This window comes from Rhynchophorus ferrugineus, unplaced genomic scaffold (assembly GCF_030347505.1).
Source record: "Rhynchophorus ferrugineus isolate W39M unplaced genomic scaffold, kcgeb_rfMv2 rfM1, whole genome shotgun sequence".
Classification (NCBI taxonomy): domain Eukaryota; kingdom Metazoa; phylum Arthropoda; class Insecta; order Coleoptera; family Curculionidae; genus Rhynchophorus; species Rhynchophorus ferrugineus.
Window position 1 is genome coordinate 23,367,152 of NW_027472580.1, and position 17,797 is coordinate 23,384,948.

Sequence of the window (17,797 nt, forward strand, 5' to 3'; positions counted from 1 at the left end):
TAAAATTTGGGAGAATATAAAAAAATTACAATGAAATGTCATTTTGACAATTAATTTCTAACACCCATCATCTGAAAACAGTACGAGAAATGGCTTTCTCCCAACAACAAACTGTTAACCTTCTGTTTGTTTCCCTTTATATTCATTTTAGAGAAAAAAATATTCTACACTAGTACCTTAACTATATTGTATATCCCTTCTTAATATGGATTGATACATGCCAGAAAATTCATAGAAAATTGATTATATTAATAAAGAAATAAAAGTAATTGTGAAAAATTTACAATAAAAGGCATCACTAATAAAGTATTGATTAAGACGCTATAACTATAATCAGCTATTTTTAAAAATATGTTTTAGAGTATCCTTCTTACCTACTAGGATTTATCTGAACTGGACCTACTTATTTAACGAGGGCTCCGAAACACTGTCCTCGCCATTAAGCCTGGTGAGCGACCACACTTTGGAGATCATCCAGAAGACATCCAGCCTTACCCAGCCTGGTTACTAGCATACTGGGATCATTTTCCTTGTCGGATTTCTGCACTCGGATCGTAAATCATTAAACAATCACAAACATAACGACCATGCCACAGAAGGTTTTGAACCCGCGACTATCGCAATGGCAAGAGGACCGTCCGTGACCACTGCGCCACCAAGCCGGCCTTTTTTTATTTTGTCTCAAAAATAAAGATTCTATACTATTAAAAAATGTTTATTGTATGTAATTGTTGTATGTATTGTATGTATGTTCCCCCATATTTCTGACAACATAGCGATACCGTGTCAAAGAAGGATGCTCGTTTGACAATTATTCAGTCTACTGAACACGTCGTTCAATTTATTCATCTGACGTTGTTAGCAACAACACTGTATCAAAAGAACGATATGGATTTATTAAAGATATTAATCCATGCCTTTTTACACTGGAAATTGTCATAGTAGATCCAATTTTAATCACCATTCACAATATGCCACATAAAACTCTTGTTTTTGGCCTAGCAAGCAATGAAACCGAATGTTTCCAAACGGTTCAAAATTGCATTTCCAGTAAATTGTAGTGATAACTACTAAGTATTGACTTACGCCCTATCAGCCAGTATATTTGGTTTAGTTTAACACCAAGCTGTTTGCGTTTTATCACTATATGTTTTTTCTATGTCAAACACGAATCGAAATGCATCCCCAAATATTTAACGTTGCCTACTTGCAGGAGCTTATAATTATTCATTTTTACTGAAAGACAAGTTTTTCTACAAAGGGTGAATGTCACATGGGTAGATTTTGTTTCATTTGCTTTGATACGCCACGTTTTCAACCACAATTCGACTTTGTTAAGATGAAGGTGAACGTTTCTTGTAGCTGATATTGGTTACTCGTGCGATGATAAAACCGCTGTATCGTCAGCATATGTTGAAACAGTAATGTTTCTTGAGGTCGGTAGGTCAGCTGTATGCAGTAGATATAACAATGAGCCAAGAAATCTACCCTGCGAAACAGCCGAATATATTGGGTGTAGGTTAGTGTATTCGTCACCCTGTTTGACAATAAAATATCTGTCTGTGAGGTACGATTTCAGCAGTTGAAACCGCGTATGGGGCAAAAGTTTTCTCAATTTAATATGCAGTCCATTGTGCCACACCTTGTCCAAGGCCTGAGAAATATCGAGAAATGCAGCGGAGCAATATTTTTTATCGTTTAAGTTATTGTTAATTTGGTTGAGTAATCTAAAAAAAGATAATACGAGAATTTTAACTTTTAAAAGACGTTGGATGGTAGTGAAAACTTATAATAAGAATAATCGATAAAAATCTGTTGGTTTCGATATTAACAGTAACACTTATCACCTTGCTAAAAGTGACACCCCGTACAATTGAATATATTTAATATGTTTCGAAAATATCAGGAATTAGAAACTCAAACCGAATTAAATCATCATGAAAGGTCACACTTGATATTTTCAAGCAAAGCGCTTCCGTTATAATAAAACTTTAGAATAAACTCCTAAACATTTATTTCAAAAAAATGAGGAAATCAATTTATAAAGATCACCCGTAGAACATCTTTCAAAAACCGCAACAATATCGTCATTTATATAACACGCAACGCAATATTCAAATAACCCAGGTATAATTCTGAACACAAATATAAACGAACAACACACAACCTGCTGTTCACTCTGGCTGATAGAATTTCTTTGCCGTTCGAAGGTTAGCAACACTTACTTCTTTTCTTGGGTGTGTTGAGGTTATTTAAATATATGTTGGGTTTGGATTCCGGCTTTTTTGTTCGTTTGTCTGTACGGTCGATCGAGCTTGTGGAGGTGATGAACACAACCCAGAAACATAGATCTAAATTGGATAATAATTGTCGTACTTCTCATAGATTTTCGTATTTATAGTATTAGGTTCAAGGTTAATTCTTGCTGTTTCATTGTTTATAAAACGAATTTAATATAAAGGGTTTTCGTACAATAAAAGTTGAGACATATTTCATACGTATATGGCTTAATTGTTACAGATTTCTTTGTCGATGTTAAAATTATCATTAACCTATATATATAAAACTACTATATATATAAAACGACTAAATATGAAAACAATTTTGCTTTTCCTTTGATGTATCCCCCGTAATTCAAAAATCAAATAGAGATAACTATATGGTTTAAAATAAACAACTAATTAGAATTTTTATATCATTATTATCAGGAGGTAAAAAATAAACTTAATTTTAGTTAACAGTCGTTTTTTAACAGTTGTTAACTATATATCATATTATTTTTATATAGATTGATAAATCTTAAGTTTTGTCACAAATTAAATTTCTGAACGCAACCATCATATAGTTGACATTTGACAACCAACTAAAATGTCTTTTGGTTACAAATTTAATTTCTAACCGCTACCGTAATATTTGACATTTGAAAACGAACTAATATGTCGATCGATACCTCAGACAAAGAGTGCATCATTCTATCTTTTTTAGTCACCTCTATGTGCACGAGAACTTTCTTAACTTCGGTGATCCTTTGTGATCTCCTCACATTGATTAATTACAATTTAGGATGCCCAGGAGAAAACGACCTGACTTAGGTCGTCGCAGTCAATCAAATGTGCGAAGAGCTACCTCACGTACTAACCGCACTGATGACTAGAGAGAGACAGATCAAAAAAATAGTCGTATTCCTATGTCAGAATTGCGTTCTCTAGAGAGTGACAATGAAGTAGATAGGCTTAGAATGCAACGAGTTCGTACACATCAAACACAACAAGAGCGAGTAGGACATAATGAAATTGAGCAATTCCGCAGACGCAGTGCTCCTGTGATCCTGGAACGAGCTGCACTCCTGCTGTATGATGCGGCAATAGATTATTGTGCCGACAAATCGGTAACAAGTAGGAAAATGAGTATACTTTGTAAATATCGCAAGGCGTTAAATACAGTGGTGAATCTACTGGATTATGTTGTACTGGAGGCAAAGTAAAATTGCCACAATTGGTCCCACCATCAGATCCTTTACGCTCTTTAGTTTCTGGGAGTGGAAATCATCCTAAGCACTTCTTAGCCAACATTCATAAATATAACAGCCGTTTCCAGATGACATAACTACATATATTATACAGGACAATTTCATGCCCACTGTCCCATAGTTGACCCAAAATTGCATGCAGTACACCCAAACACATGTTACATGATACACGATACATGATACAAGTGTTCCAAGCGATATCCAAGAGACCTGATAGCTGAAACCATAACGAGAAATGATGGATACCCACTGAATCGTCGGCAATCAGCTGCGGACAATGAGCGATCGGTAGTTGTGAAGGTAAGAGGACAAAATGTTGATGTAGAAAATAGTTGGATCGTGCTATACTGGCTAATATTATCCAAAGCTTTTGAGACTCACATCAATTTGCTCAATATTTCTTCATCAATATTGTAACACAGTACCAGATGTAAGTATCACAGTACCAGATGGGTCGCTATGTAAGTAGCAACGAAGCAATTTGGCGTATCTTTTCATTTGCGATCCATGAAAGATACCCTACAGCAGTCCATTTAGAAACCGGTCAGGGGGGAAAAAGTCGAGAATTCGAGATTGTCGAGGATCTCAATACCATTCAGAATTTTCTTCCGGGACAGTTGGTTTCCTTCAAATCAGTCGACATCGCTATGAACCAGGACGACGTAGTCAATTATCACAATGAGTTTTTAAATTCACTGGAATTGTCTGGATTAACACCTCACATCTTGCAGTTAAAAGTAGGATTAGTTGTCATTGCTGCGTAATATTAATCAACCTCGACTGTGCAATGGAACAAGACTGGCTGTGAAAAAGATGATGAATAACGTCATTGAGGCAACAATCATAAAGGGAAAATACAAAGAGGATGTCGATCCCGCATATACCGATGATTCCGACGGATTTACCATTCGATTTTAAACGTTTACAATTTCCAGTACGTCTGGCCTTTGCGATGACCATAAATAAGTCTCAAGGCCAGTCGTTGGAAGTTTTCGGAATCAACTTAGAGTTTCCCTGTTTCGCGCATGGACAATTATACGTCGAGTGTTCGCGCGTAGGAACCGTCATCTTTGTTTATGTACGCACCACAAAATAAAAGAAAAAATATAGTTTCTCAGAAAGCTTTAAATTGGTTAACAAACTGTATCATAACTATGTGTGTCTGTAGATATCTAGTTGAAACCTTATAAATAGCCACTATTTCAAGAAAACTCTGTTTTTTAAGTATAAAACATCATGTGTAATTAATCGAAAAAAAATATAAAAATTCATTCATACCGAGCATTTTTTTATTAATTACGGATTATTAGGTCTTTTATTTATCGACTGAGTCAGTACGAAGTCTGCCGGGTCAGCTAGTGTAACATAAAATTTCGCGACCTTTTATAGAGTGGAACGTCAGCTCTGTGAGGATTACACAGCCTGTCAGAAGTTTAGAATTGCAAATAATAAACTACAAATTCATCACATTCATTACTTTTATAGACACCAAAACAGCGTTTTTCAGTGACTTGAAACATTAACTTATATTAATATTGTTTATACAAATAGTTACAGATATATAATGTTATGACGATTTCGACAAAAATTTAGAGCTAGGGATTTTTTAATCCTGAAAATCGAACTGCCTGTTCAACTAAACAAAAAATATTCTTGGGGGAATTTATGAGGAGTTAATTAACACAAAATTCATTATTCACAAATTCAAAATTCACAAATTTATGTTAGAGCCTTCAGAATGTATTATTTATTAAGTGTGAACAAAAATGTTTTCATTTGTACCAAATAAACCGCATTTACAGAAAGTTTTGTTTTTTTAATCAATTTGAAAAAAAGACGACTGAAGGTTATCGAATGCTGAGTGAAGCTTATGTCTTCCTTCCTGTTTCAACGTTTTAAAAGTTGTGGTTTTGACACCGAAAACAAAGAGCATTCTTACGAGAATTTAAACGCATTATTCGATGACGATCCCTATAAAATGCAAGAAAAAAACCTTAAAGACACAGCAACACTATTCTTGAGCATGAAAATCCTACCCGACCACATTTTGCAAAACCGGAGAAAACCAACGTGGAAACATTAAAATGGGTTCTCCCCCCCGTGTATATATAAAACACGCGTTTCTCCGGAACTTGCTTCTTCTGATTTGTACTTGTTCCGATATATAAGTCGTGACCTATCTGAGTAGCATTTCATTTCTTATAAAGATACCACAAAATGAATCAATTCGTGGATAGACGCAAAAATACATTGTTCTTTCGAGATGGAATTCATAAATTGCCTAAAGGATGGGAAAAGTTAACGACTATCGATGGACATTACTTTGAATAAAATACATTGTACCAATTATTCGCAATGAGGCTTCTTCTTTAATTATGTTTTTTGATTACAATTTCTGATCTTATATTTATTAATATTATTAATAATCAGTCAGTAAACGGCAAACACAATACATATAATACATGAACTTGTAATGTGAATTAATTTATGTATTAAGCTACAATATGATACACACTGATTAGCATTTCTAACTTCCTTTCTAAGTCAAATGGATTGAAAAAAAAATTATGGTACAAACATTTCATCAAATTTCGGTCTGTTCTCAACTTTTCTAGAGTCAGAAATAATCAAATCAAAAGACAGACTGTACATATCTAATGGATTTAAAAAAGGTACCGGATATAAAATAATAAGGTGGTATTTTTTGGCATATTCAGTATATGTTTTTCTTAAAATTGAGCAATAGTGCAAAAGTAATGACGCGCCACACCTACTATATGTAGTAACCGATGCATTTTTATAACTTTAGTTGATAAACGGAAATAAATATAATATATAAACTAGAGAAGGGCTACAAATTTACAGTTTACAACTTAGCGTAAGCTTCAAAGCAGTCCTGGCATTAATACAATCAAGAATTCAACTTTAACAACCAACTTTGACCTTAGCCACACCATTTACTAACATAACATAATAAACCAACATAACCAATAATAAATAAACATAATTAATTTTCCCTGTTTTACACTTTTACGTATAGACTATTACAAAAACATTTCGAACTTTCGAGTAGAAGAATTGTCCAGTCGCATCGACCACTACACTACATAGCCAGAAAAATCCAATTATATCGTTTGCTGGCAACAAAAGATATATTCAGCCTAAATCATTAAAATATTAAATCAGGATCAAAAGACGATATAGCCACACAAGAAAAAATACATGCTATATATCTGTTATTGCAAAAACAAAATTAGTCATACCAAAATACAAATAAGCCGGCTTGGTGGCGCAGTGGTAAAGGCGATGGGATGGTCCTCCTACTGTTGCAATAGCCGCGGGTTCGAATCCTGCTGGGGCATGTTAGTAAATGTACGTTTGTGATTGTTTAAAATTTCTGAATGTTCTAGGCAAGAGTATAAAATCCGACAAGGAAAATGATCCCAGTCACGCCAGTAACCAGACTGGGTACGACCGGATGTCTTCCAGGATGATTTCTAAAGTTGGTCACTCGCCAGTCGGTAGGCTTAATGCTGAGGACCGTGGTTCGGAGCCCATGTTAAACTTTAGGCCGAGTCCAGATAAACCCATAGTTGATAAAAGAAGAAGAAAATATATATATAAAAAAATACAAATAAGTTCGATGTATAAATGAAAGATGTTTGCCGATACCAGGTAAACAATTTCGAATCTTATTTTTTCCTTTTTAAGGAATCGAAGGCTTGATTTGTTTTTTCTTGAAATAAAATGTTTTTGCTTGTACAGCGCATAATCTCCAAATATAGGAAGTCAAATACTAAAGTATAAGATCGTTCCATAATTTATTCCAAAAAACAAATTCTCAACGAACTTTGCCGTAAAATTAAAAATATAAATGTAAATAACAAAACTAAGCAGTCATACATTTTATACCGAATATGTTTTGTTTATTATTCACTTAGCAAAATGACTTGGATGTATTAAAACAGGTATATAATAAGGGAAAAACACAATTCTTGACATTACATCACCATTAAACAATATCGACCGTTCTGAACATGCATATGCGATAATTATAGACGGAAAATCTAGGTCAACAAAAGAAAAACACGGACATGCCGAAATCAAACTTTTATGCGGAACATCGGTCGCAAACAGCAGGACACTGTTTTGTTTTCCAGTCACCAGATAGGAAAATTGAATCCGATCGAGTGACTCGTCAACGGAAAAAAGGGCCGCAACAACAAAAGCGACGGGGAAAAATATCGCGGCCTATCGGTTGAACGTCTTGGTGTATGGTGCACATTAAAATGTTCGATAAAGAATGCAATTTTCCACTATTTGAGCCCTAGTTTTCCCTGAAGTGTTTCATGGATCGTTCTGTATCCAAGGCAACTGTCGTGTTCTTTCCATACAAACAGCGTAAGGTAGGTTACAATATGCCTCGGTGCTTTTCAGTGTATTTTTAGCAGAAGAATCGGTTTATTTTAAATGTTGGATAAACAGGAGAATAATAAACCTATAAACTAGAAAAGAGTTACAAATCTTCTGTTTACAACTTAAAATAGAGAAGTAGATCAAGAGTTCGACTACAACAATCAACTTTAGTCTTAGTCACTCTAGTTACTAACATAACTGAGATTAGTTTTCATTGTTTTACCCTTTTACGTATAGACCATTACAAACATACATCGAACTCACGAGTAGGAGGATCGTCCTGTCGCATCGACCACTACATTACAAAGCCAGAGAAAATCCAATTATGTTGTTTACTGGCAACAAAAGATATATTTAGCCTAAATAAGAAAAAATACTTAATTCAGGATCAAAAGACAATATAGCCATACAAGAAAAACAACATTCTATATATAATGCAAAAAAAAATTAAACATACCAAAATACAAATAAGTTCGATGGATAAATAAAAGATTTTTTGCCGATACCAGCCAAACAATTTTGAATCTTTTTTTACCTTTTTAAGAAATCGACGGCTTGATTTGTTTTTTCTTGAAATAAAATATTTTGCTTATAATATAATTCGTCAAAATACTATCTTGTTTAATATTTAATAAAAACAGAAAAATTAACTTAGGACTTAAATTCAACAAACTAATATAAGTTCATTGTGAGTTCAAGTGAGTTGATTGTTTTATTATATACTATAACTTGACTCTCATAGACAGCGCATAATCTCCAAATATAGGAAGTCAAATAGTAAAGTATAAGACCGTTCCATAATTTATTCCAAAAAAAAACAAATTCTCAACAAACTTTGCCGTGAAATTAAAAATATAAAAGTATAACAAAACTAAGCAATCATACATTTTATACCGAATATGTTTTGTTTATTATTCACTTAGCAAAATGACTTGGATGTATTAAAACAGGTATATAATAAGGGAAAAACACAACTCTTGACATTACATCACCATTAAACAGTATCGACCGTTCTGAACATGCATATTCGATAATTATAGACGGAAAATCTAGGTCAACAAAAAAAAAACACGGACATGCCGAAATCAAACTTTTATGCGGAACATCGGTCGCAAACAGCAGGACACTGTTTTGCTTTCCAGTCACCAGATAGGAAAATTGAATCCGATCGAGTGACTCGTCAACGGAAAAAAGGGCCGCAATAACAAAAAGCGACGGGGAAAAATATCGCGGCGCATCCGTTGAACATCTTGGTGTATGGTGCACGTGAAAATGTTCGATAAAGAATGCAATTTTCCACAATTTGAGCCCCAGTTTTCCTTGGGGTGTTTCATGGATCGGTCTGTATCCAAGGCAACTGTCGTGTCCTTTCCAAACAAACAGCGTAAGGTAGGTTACAATATGCCTCGGTGCTTTTCAGTTTATTTTTAGCAAAAGAATCGGTTTATTTTAAATGTTGGATAAACAGGAGAATAATAAACCTATAAACTAGAGAAGAGTTACAAATCTACTGTTTACAACTTAAAATAGAGAAGTAGATCAAGAGTTCGACTACAACAATCAACTTTAGTCTTAGTCACTCTAGTTACTAACATAACTGAGATTAATTTTCATTGTTTTACCCGTTTACGTATAGAGCATTACAAACATACATCGAACTCACAAGTAGGAATGTCGTCCAGTCGCATCAACCACTACATTACAAAGCCAGAAAAATCTTATTATGTTGTTTACTGGCTACAAAAGATATATTTAGCCTAAATCAGAAAAAAATATTTAAGTCAGGATCAAAAGACAATATAGCCACACAAGAAAAACAACATTCTATATATATTGCAAAAACAAAATTAAACATACCAAAATACAAATAAGTTCGATGGATAAATAAAAGATTTTTTGCCGATACCAGCCAAACAATTTTGAATCTTTTTTCCTTTTTAAGGAATCGACGGCTTGATTTGTTTTTTCTTGAAATAAAATATTTTGCTTATAATATAATTCGTCAATATATTATCTTGTTTAATATTTAATAAAAACAGAAAAATTAACTTACGACTTAAATACAACAAATTAATATAATTTCATTGTGAGTTCAAGTGAGTTGATTGTTTTATTAAATACTATAACTTGACTCTCACAGACAGCCCATAATATCCAAATACAGGAAGTCAAATAGTAAAGTATAAGACCGTTCCATAATTTATTCCAAAAAACAAATTCTCAACAAACTTTGCCATGAAATTAAATATATATAAGTATAACAAAACTAAGCAATCATACATTTTATACCGAATATGTTTTGTTTATTATTCACATAGCAAAATGACTTGGCTGTATTAAAACAGGTATATAATAAGGGAAAAACATAATTCTTGACATTACATCACCATTAAACAATATCGACCGTTCTGAACATGCATAGGCGATAATTATACACGCAAAATCTAGGTCAAGAAAAGAAAAACACCGACAGGTCGAAATCAAACTTTTATGAGGAACATCGGTCGCAAACAGCAGGACACTGTTTTCCTTTCCAGTCACCAGATAGGAAAATTGAATCCGATCGAGTGACTCCTCAACGGAAAAAAAATCCGCGACAACAAAAGCGACGGGGAAAAATATCGCGGCGTATCAGTTGAACATCTTGGCGTATGGTGCACGTCAAAATGTTCGATAAAGAATGCAATTTTCCGCAATTTCAGCCCTAGTTTTCCTTGGAGTGTTTCATGGATCGGTCTGTATCCAAGGCGACTGTCGTGCCTTTTCCTTACAAACAGCGTAAGGTAGGTTACAATATGCCTCGGTGCTTCTCGGTTTATTTTTAGCAAAAGAATAAGTTTATTTTAACTGTTGAATAAACAGAAAGATATAAAGTTGATTTTTACAATATTATATGGAATCGTGCACTTCTATAATTGTATTAAAGGGTTCAATAAGTCCGAGGGAAATAAACGGATTTTGAGGTATTAGAAAGTACAGAAGTCAGATAGAGCTAAATCTGGTAAATGAGTTAGATGTTGAAAATTTGACTTTAGCCGTGATTTTTGGGCTTTGACTCACGGCCTCGATGAAAAATAATATTTTAGTAATTTTAGTAATTTTACAATATATTGCATACAATTCCAAAAATTAACAATACAGCAAGTTTATTGCTGATCCATTACGGAAATAATATAAAGAAATAATTTTCATCAAAAAAAAAAGATAACACTAACATCTTCTTGGGTAGTACTTTCTGGGCACGAACTTATTTTGAAGCCCCAAGATCCACTCCTTGACATCTTATTTTTATTCAGAATTAGGTGGTAAAGCAGCGATATAGATATATCGTATCAAGGTGTAAAAGTAAAGCCTCATCCATATAATCCTTGTCAAAAAATATTTTCTCACTTTGCACCTCTTAAAATTCCACAAAACCCTTTTCAAGATTTCTAGTTAAATTCAATGTAATCATAAAATATATTACTTCTTGAACTTAACATCAATAAATCATTTTAATTTTATGGAATTTTATAAGGGACTATTTCAACACTGTTAATGGAAAAGAATAAAAAGATGAGGAAAAGTTTTTAAATTTCAGCAATACTATGGCAGCGATCGGTCATATATTGCAAAATGCGTGAAATCAACGTGGACATTGCTGGCTCGTATTATTACTGGTCCTATATACTCAAGCTAAGCAGCACTACCTACCACTATATGCTATTCCATGAAGACACGGAAATACTGCTTCAGGAAAATTATTATCTTTTTATGTATTGTGTTCTGGATAATTTTTTTGTATTTTTATTCATTTATCAGTCAACAATTAATAATTATATATATTCTGATCCATTTTTTTATTTTAAAATACATTCATTGAGAAAGTTTGGTAGAATATGTATTAATCAAAATATCTTCAATGATTTTCTAATAGTTTAGGTTATTTACAAATACAGGCAAGCACCTAATAAATATATAATGAAATTACGGTCTTGATACGGTCCTCACCATTAACTCTACCGAATGGCGAGTGACCAACTTCAAAAATCATCCCAGAAGACATCCGGTCTTACCCAGCCTGGTTAATAGCGTGACTGGGATCATTTTCCTTTGTCGGATTTTACACTCTTGCCTAGAATATTCACAAATTTTAAACAATCACAAACAAAAATCTACGACCATGCCCCAGCAGGATTCGAACCCGCGGCTATCGCAACAGTAGGAGGACCGTCCTATCGCCTTTACCACTGCGCCACCAAACCGGCTATAATTGAAATTAAACTATCTAAGAATTAATATAAATATTGTGAAGTTAGCAGCAACAACCCGATTTTTGTACTTAAGCAAAAGTTAAGCTTTAACGATACTACTCAAATATCGTTAAAAATAAAAACAATTGTAATAGTAATAATGAACATATAATTCAGTTCTTCAAACATTTGTAATATAACAATTAAAATAATAAAAAAGTTCCAACCATTCCATGTTTTAATAAAGGTTATAATCTACAGAAATATCAATGAATAGATCGATTACAATGTTAAATCTTGCGCTGGATTGCGTAAACGATTAATATATAAAACAAAACTTTATCATTGTTGCAATCAAACCAGTTCCTAGTAGCACAAAAAATTGTTTAAAGGTTATTTTGTTAGGTCGCAACGTACAGAAACATATTTAAAATATTAGATTTTGTTTCTGCATATCAATATACATTTTGTTTTTAAAAACAAAAATAAATATGCCGTTTTAAATCAAATTATTTTATTATACAATAATTTTTACTAAAATTTGGTTTTACAGAACTGACAAATCGGTTATGAAACTTATTAACAGAGAGGCAATGATAATTGATAAAACAAAACTACTATTTCAAAATTCTGTTTTTTATTTGCTGCTATATTATCATAACATATATACCAGGTTTTGGTAAATTACTACACATAAGCTTATCATCAAAAAGCAAAAGCATTATGCATTATATTTTCCGTAGTAATTCTTACAGTATTTTTATTTAGGTTTCATAAATTTCTTCTTGATCCAAAGAAAACGATCGTAAGATAAACGAAATATAATTCAAGTTACATCTAATATAATAAACAATAGTACTATTTATTATGTTTTCATGATTTTCAGAAAAAATATCAAGTACCACATATGATTCGAATATCAAATAACCAAAACGAGTTAAAGTCAGAAAACTAACAAAATCTGAAATACCCATATAGGTATACAATGCCTAATATTTGTTTCACTCGCTCATTGACAAAATACCCCAATATATTTGTAATAGAATTATATATCAAACAAGGCGATTTATATAAATATTTAAGTACAAAACTCACACCAAGACAAGATAGAAGGTAACTCTAAAATGCGAAAATATTGTCCCGGTAAGTCCTGAATAGTCTTAATTTAGCACCAATAAGTTATAATCTATATCGCCATATCCCCTTAATGAGTATACCTAAACCGTAGTCAAAATATGGCTAAAATTATTTGTGAAAGGATAAATGGAGAAGGAAGCCCGATGAAAAGCAGGAAAAGGTCCCGCGTGACTTGGCAGTAAAAAATTGAATGAACCATGTTTTTGTATACGAAATGCTACATAAACAAAACTGTCTTTTCAAACTATCCGTCAAATGATTAATAACGCAGCGATGAGAAATAAATTAGATGTGAATACTACCCAAAAATTATAGTAGCAACAACATAAAATACAATACAAACAGCTCAGGCGAATATCAAACACATATATACTGATTATTTATAACTGTAAAGAAATTGCAAAAAACATCTACAAAAAAGAAAATGTGAAAAATTAGAACATCAATCCTCATTTTCATCATCATCAAAAAGTCCTCATTATTTTTGAGACATTTGGGCCTAAAATAATAATAAAGTCATGTAAAAAGCATCTTTATCAAAAGGATAACAGTACCAAAAATACAAAACATTACTGCATATTACTGTATATATTCTCTCATAAAATATGCCAGTAAAACAAGTAAAAGCTTTTATACATATTTTTACAACAAACCAACAACATCTACATCTAAAAAATTTCAAGAACTAGTTCCTCATTAAAACAAAAAACAACGTAAAGGTTATTTTAATTTATTTAGATGAAAACGATATAGACGATAGTTCAAAATATGGACAATAAAACATTCAAAAGTTCAACTACTAAATTCTTAAAACAATATGTATAAGCTGATCTATTTAAAATTATTAAAACTTAAATTATCTAAAAAAACGTTATTTATAATTATATATATTAAATATAAGAATCATTTAATAATAATTTGAATATCTAAAAACTTCTTTTAAAGATTACACGGATTGAAAAAAAGCAAGAAAACAAAAACGTTTATATTCACACCTGTTTAACTCCGAAATAATTGGTAATGATTAAAATTATTATATCTATATTTTTAAGTTAAAAAACTGTTATGTACTATACCATACCTTTTAGTTGGCAAATCCTTAGAAGAAAATTGCGATCGATCATACATATTATATCATTGTATATAATATTTCATAATATATGACAGTTCAACTACTAAGTGCTTAAAACAGTATATATAAACTGATCTGTTTTTTAAAAAGTTATTTAGAATTATGTATACTGAACTTGGGATCATTTAATAATAATTTGTAATATTAAAAACATTTGTAAAAAAAACGTTACATGAAATTTGAAAAAAAAAACAAGAAAACAAAAACTTTTACATTGACACCTGTCTAACTTCAAAATAACTGGTGATGATTAAAATTATTATAGCTATTTTTTTAAGTTAATAAATTGTCTTATACTACATCATACCTTTTAGTTAAAAGTACTTTGGCAAATCCTTAGAAGAAAACTACGACAGTTCAGAAACAATGGGTTTATTTCTTAAATTAATTTAACTCTACATTATATTACTGTATATATTTCATAATATATGACAGTTCAACTACTAAGTGCTTAAAACAGTATATATAAGCTGATCTGTTTTTAAAAAAGTTATTTAGAATTATGTATATTGAACTTAGGATCATTTAATAATAATTTGTAATATTAAAAACATTTCTAAAAAAACGTTACATGAAATTTGAAAAAAAAACAAGAAAACAAAAAGTTTTACATTGACACCTGTCTAACTTCAAAATAACTGGTGATGATTAAAATTATTATATCTATGTTTTTAAGTTAATAAATTGTCTTATACTACACCATACCTTTTAGCGAAAAGCACTTTGGCAAACCCTTAGAAGAAAACTACGACAGTTCACAAATAATGGGTTTATTTTTTAAATTAATTTAACCCTACATATTATATTACTGTATATATTTCATAAAATATGACAGTTCAACTACTAAGTGCTTAAAACAGTATATATAAGCTGATCTATTTAAATAAAGGTTATTTAGAATTATGCTTATTAAATTTAAGATCATTTAATAATAATTTATAATATTAAAAATCTTAAACAAAAAACATTACATGGAATTTGAGGAAAAACAAGAAAACAAAAAACTTTTACATTGACACCTGTCTAACTTCAAAATAACTGGTGATGATTAAAATTATTATATCTATGTTTTTAAGTTAATAAATTGTCTTATACTACACCATACCTTTTAGCTAAAAGCACTTTGGCAAACCCTTAGAAGAAAACTACGACAGTTCACAAACAATGGGTTTATTTTTTAAATTAATTTAACTCTACTTATTATAATACTGTATATATTTCATAAAATATGACAGTTAAACTACTAAGTGCTTAAAACAGTATGTATAAGCTGATCTATTTAAATAAAGGTTATTTAGAATTATGCTTATTAAATTTAAGATCATTTAATTATAACTTATAACATTAAAAACCTTAAACAAAAACATTACATGGAATTTGAGGAAAAACAAGAAAACAAAAAAATTTACATTGACACCTGTCTATCTCCAAAATAACTGGTGATGATTAAAATTCTTATAGCTATTTTTTAAGTTAATAAATTGTTATATAGTACACCATACCTTTTAGTTGGAAGCTCTTTTGCAAATCCTTAGAAGAAAATTGCGATCAGTCCAAAAACATACGTGATAACAAACGAGCCGATGCACTTGAGTACGGGGTAGTTCGTCGTTATTATTATTTAGCTGCGTGTGTAGTCGCTCGCGAGCCTCGAAGTAACCGAAGCAAGTGGCGGAAACACACGGAAAGTGAAGCTGATCTGCTCGGCGCGTCCTTCTACCGACCAACGCGGAGAAGACTGAACCGCGCGCTCCAACAACAAACAAAAGCGGATAACGCTCGGGTAACGTCGACGCCGTTCGCAGGACTCGTAACGGCCGACTCGGGAATCCTATGTGCACCTTGATGCGAGCGATTTGTCCTGCGGATACTTTCGTGCCAATCACATATGGTTGATTTTTTTCCTCGCGATAAACGTTCCTTTTTTCCTGCCAAGCGACTACGTAGAACTAAACGAGTTTTTGTTATTGTCTAGTTCAATGTATTTTTGGTAGTTCTCGAAGAATATTCGCACCGTGAAGTAAAGAGAAATAAATATGAAAATATGTTGAGGAATTAATTGAGGAATTTAGTTCTTAATCGGTGGCCAAGACCTTTTCATCGGTTAATTTAATACAACTATTTCAGGCATGTCATCAGTTTTGTTTCATTATTGTCTGGAAAGTATCCATAGATAGCTTAGAGCTAATCGAACACTGTTAGGTAATACAGTATTTAAATGGTGTAAAGATAATACTATATAATTACATATTATTTTTAAAAGCATATAATAAAGTCAAGGAAGACTTATATTCAGTATTATTTCAGAATGGGACATTGGTTCACTCATGGCAATATGATAATAAAAAGTGTTTAGACAATAAAAATTGATGGAAAAAAGCAAACATTTCAATAACAATTAATTAGGTATTATTAGTCGTAACATTTATTAACAATGTATTAGAAGTTGTAGATTGTGAACGATTTATGTGCATCGATATGTCAGTAATATGCAAAAAATTAATTTTATCAAAAATAATGTACAGAGGTAGTAACATAAGAAACAAAAATACACAGGGACATTAAAATGACTTGACAAGGAAACGCATCAATGAATAAAAAAAGAACTAAACGTCAAAAGATAAATATGCTCCCTAATGAAAGAAACATACACTATTTTGATATACAATTGTTAATTATGTGCAATAGACTATAACTCTAACAATAACTCTAACTGTTGTTTAAATTATTTGCATATTGAAATTCTGGAATGACCTAGAGTATTCGATGGATCAACTGGCCAGTACCTTTATACAGTTGTTATACTTAAAAACCCCCCTGCTTGATATATAGTCGCTATTAGCAACAGGCCAGGATCATTATTTTTGAAAAATTGCTTTATTATTTGACAATTCTACGGATTTAATTTACATGGAATAAAAGTTATTTCTGCAAAAAAAATTTATTTGAAAGAAAAGTTTGTGTTTGAAATAGTGTAATTTTAAACGCGCTTAAACGCCCTTAATCTACGCATTCGGACGGTTTATATAGATATAGGTCTTATTTATACATTATTTTAATAATTTTATATTATAATTAGACATTCTACCTCAGTAAAAACTCCAAACAAATTTTGCATGGCGCGAATAAAATGGTATAGTTTGAACATCTATAATTTATACACAGCTTCTAATGTAAGTATTTACTATTTTAAGTACCCCTAATTATAACAGAAGTATAATTAACGTAATATCGAGATAAATCACACTATTGATAACGTTTGAGATTTTTGAGGAATTTATTTTATTTATTTGGTATGTGAATTCCTAATAATTTTGTATTTTTTCCAATTACTATGGAAAAATATATTGA

The 17,797-nt window shown here is 31.6% G+C and overlaps 1 protein-coding gene across 5 annotated transcripts in view; it reads right to left on the reverse strand.

The window, feature by feature from the left end:
- The window catches only part of LOC143206505 (Ig-like and fibronectin type-III domain-containing protein 1), a 444,726-nt gene extending 428,456 nt beyond the window's left edge, over positions 1–16,270 (reverse strand). For 2 of the 5 annotated variants that reach the window (XM_076419076.1, XM_076419080.1), the window contains exon 1: positions 14,396–14,400. The gene's annotated coding sequence lies outside the window, so the exon portion shown is untranslated. Of the gene's footprint in view, positions 1–14,395; positions 14,401–15,948 lie in introns of those variants that run through there. The other 3 variants (XM_076419075.1, XM_076419079.1, XM_076419078.1) reach the window with 3 other exon arrangements.
- Between the last annotated feature and the right edge of the window lie 1,527 nt (positions 16,271–17,797).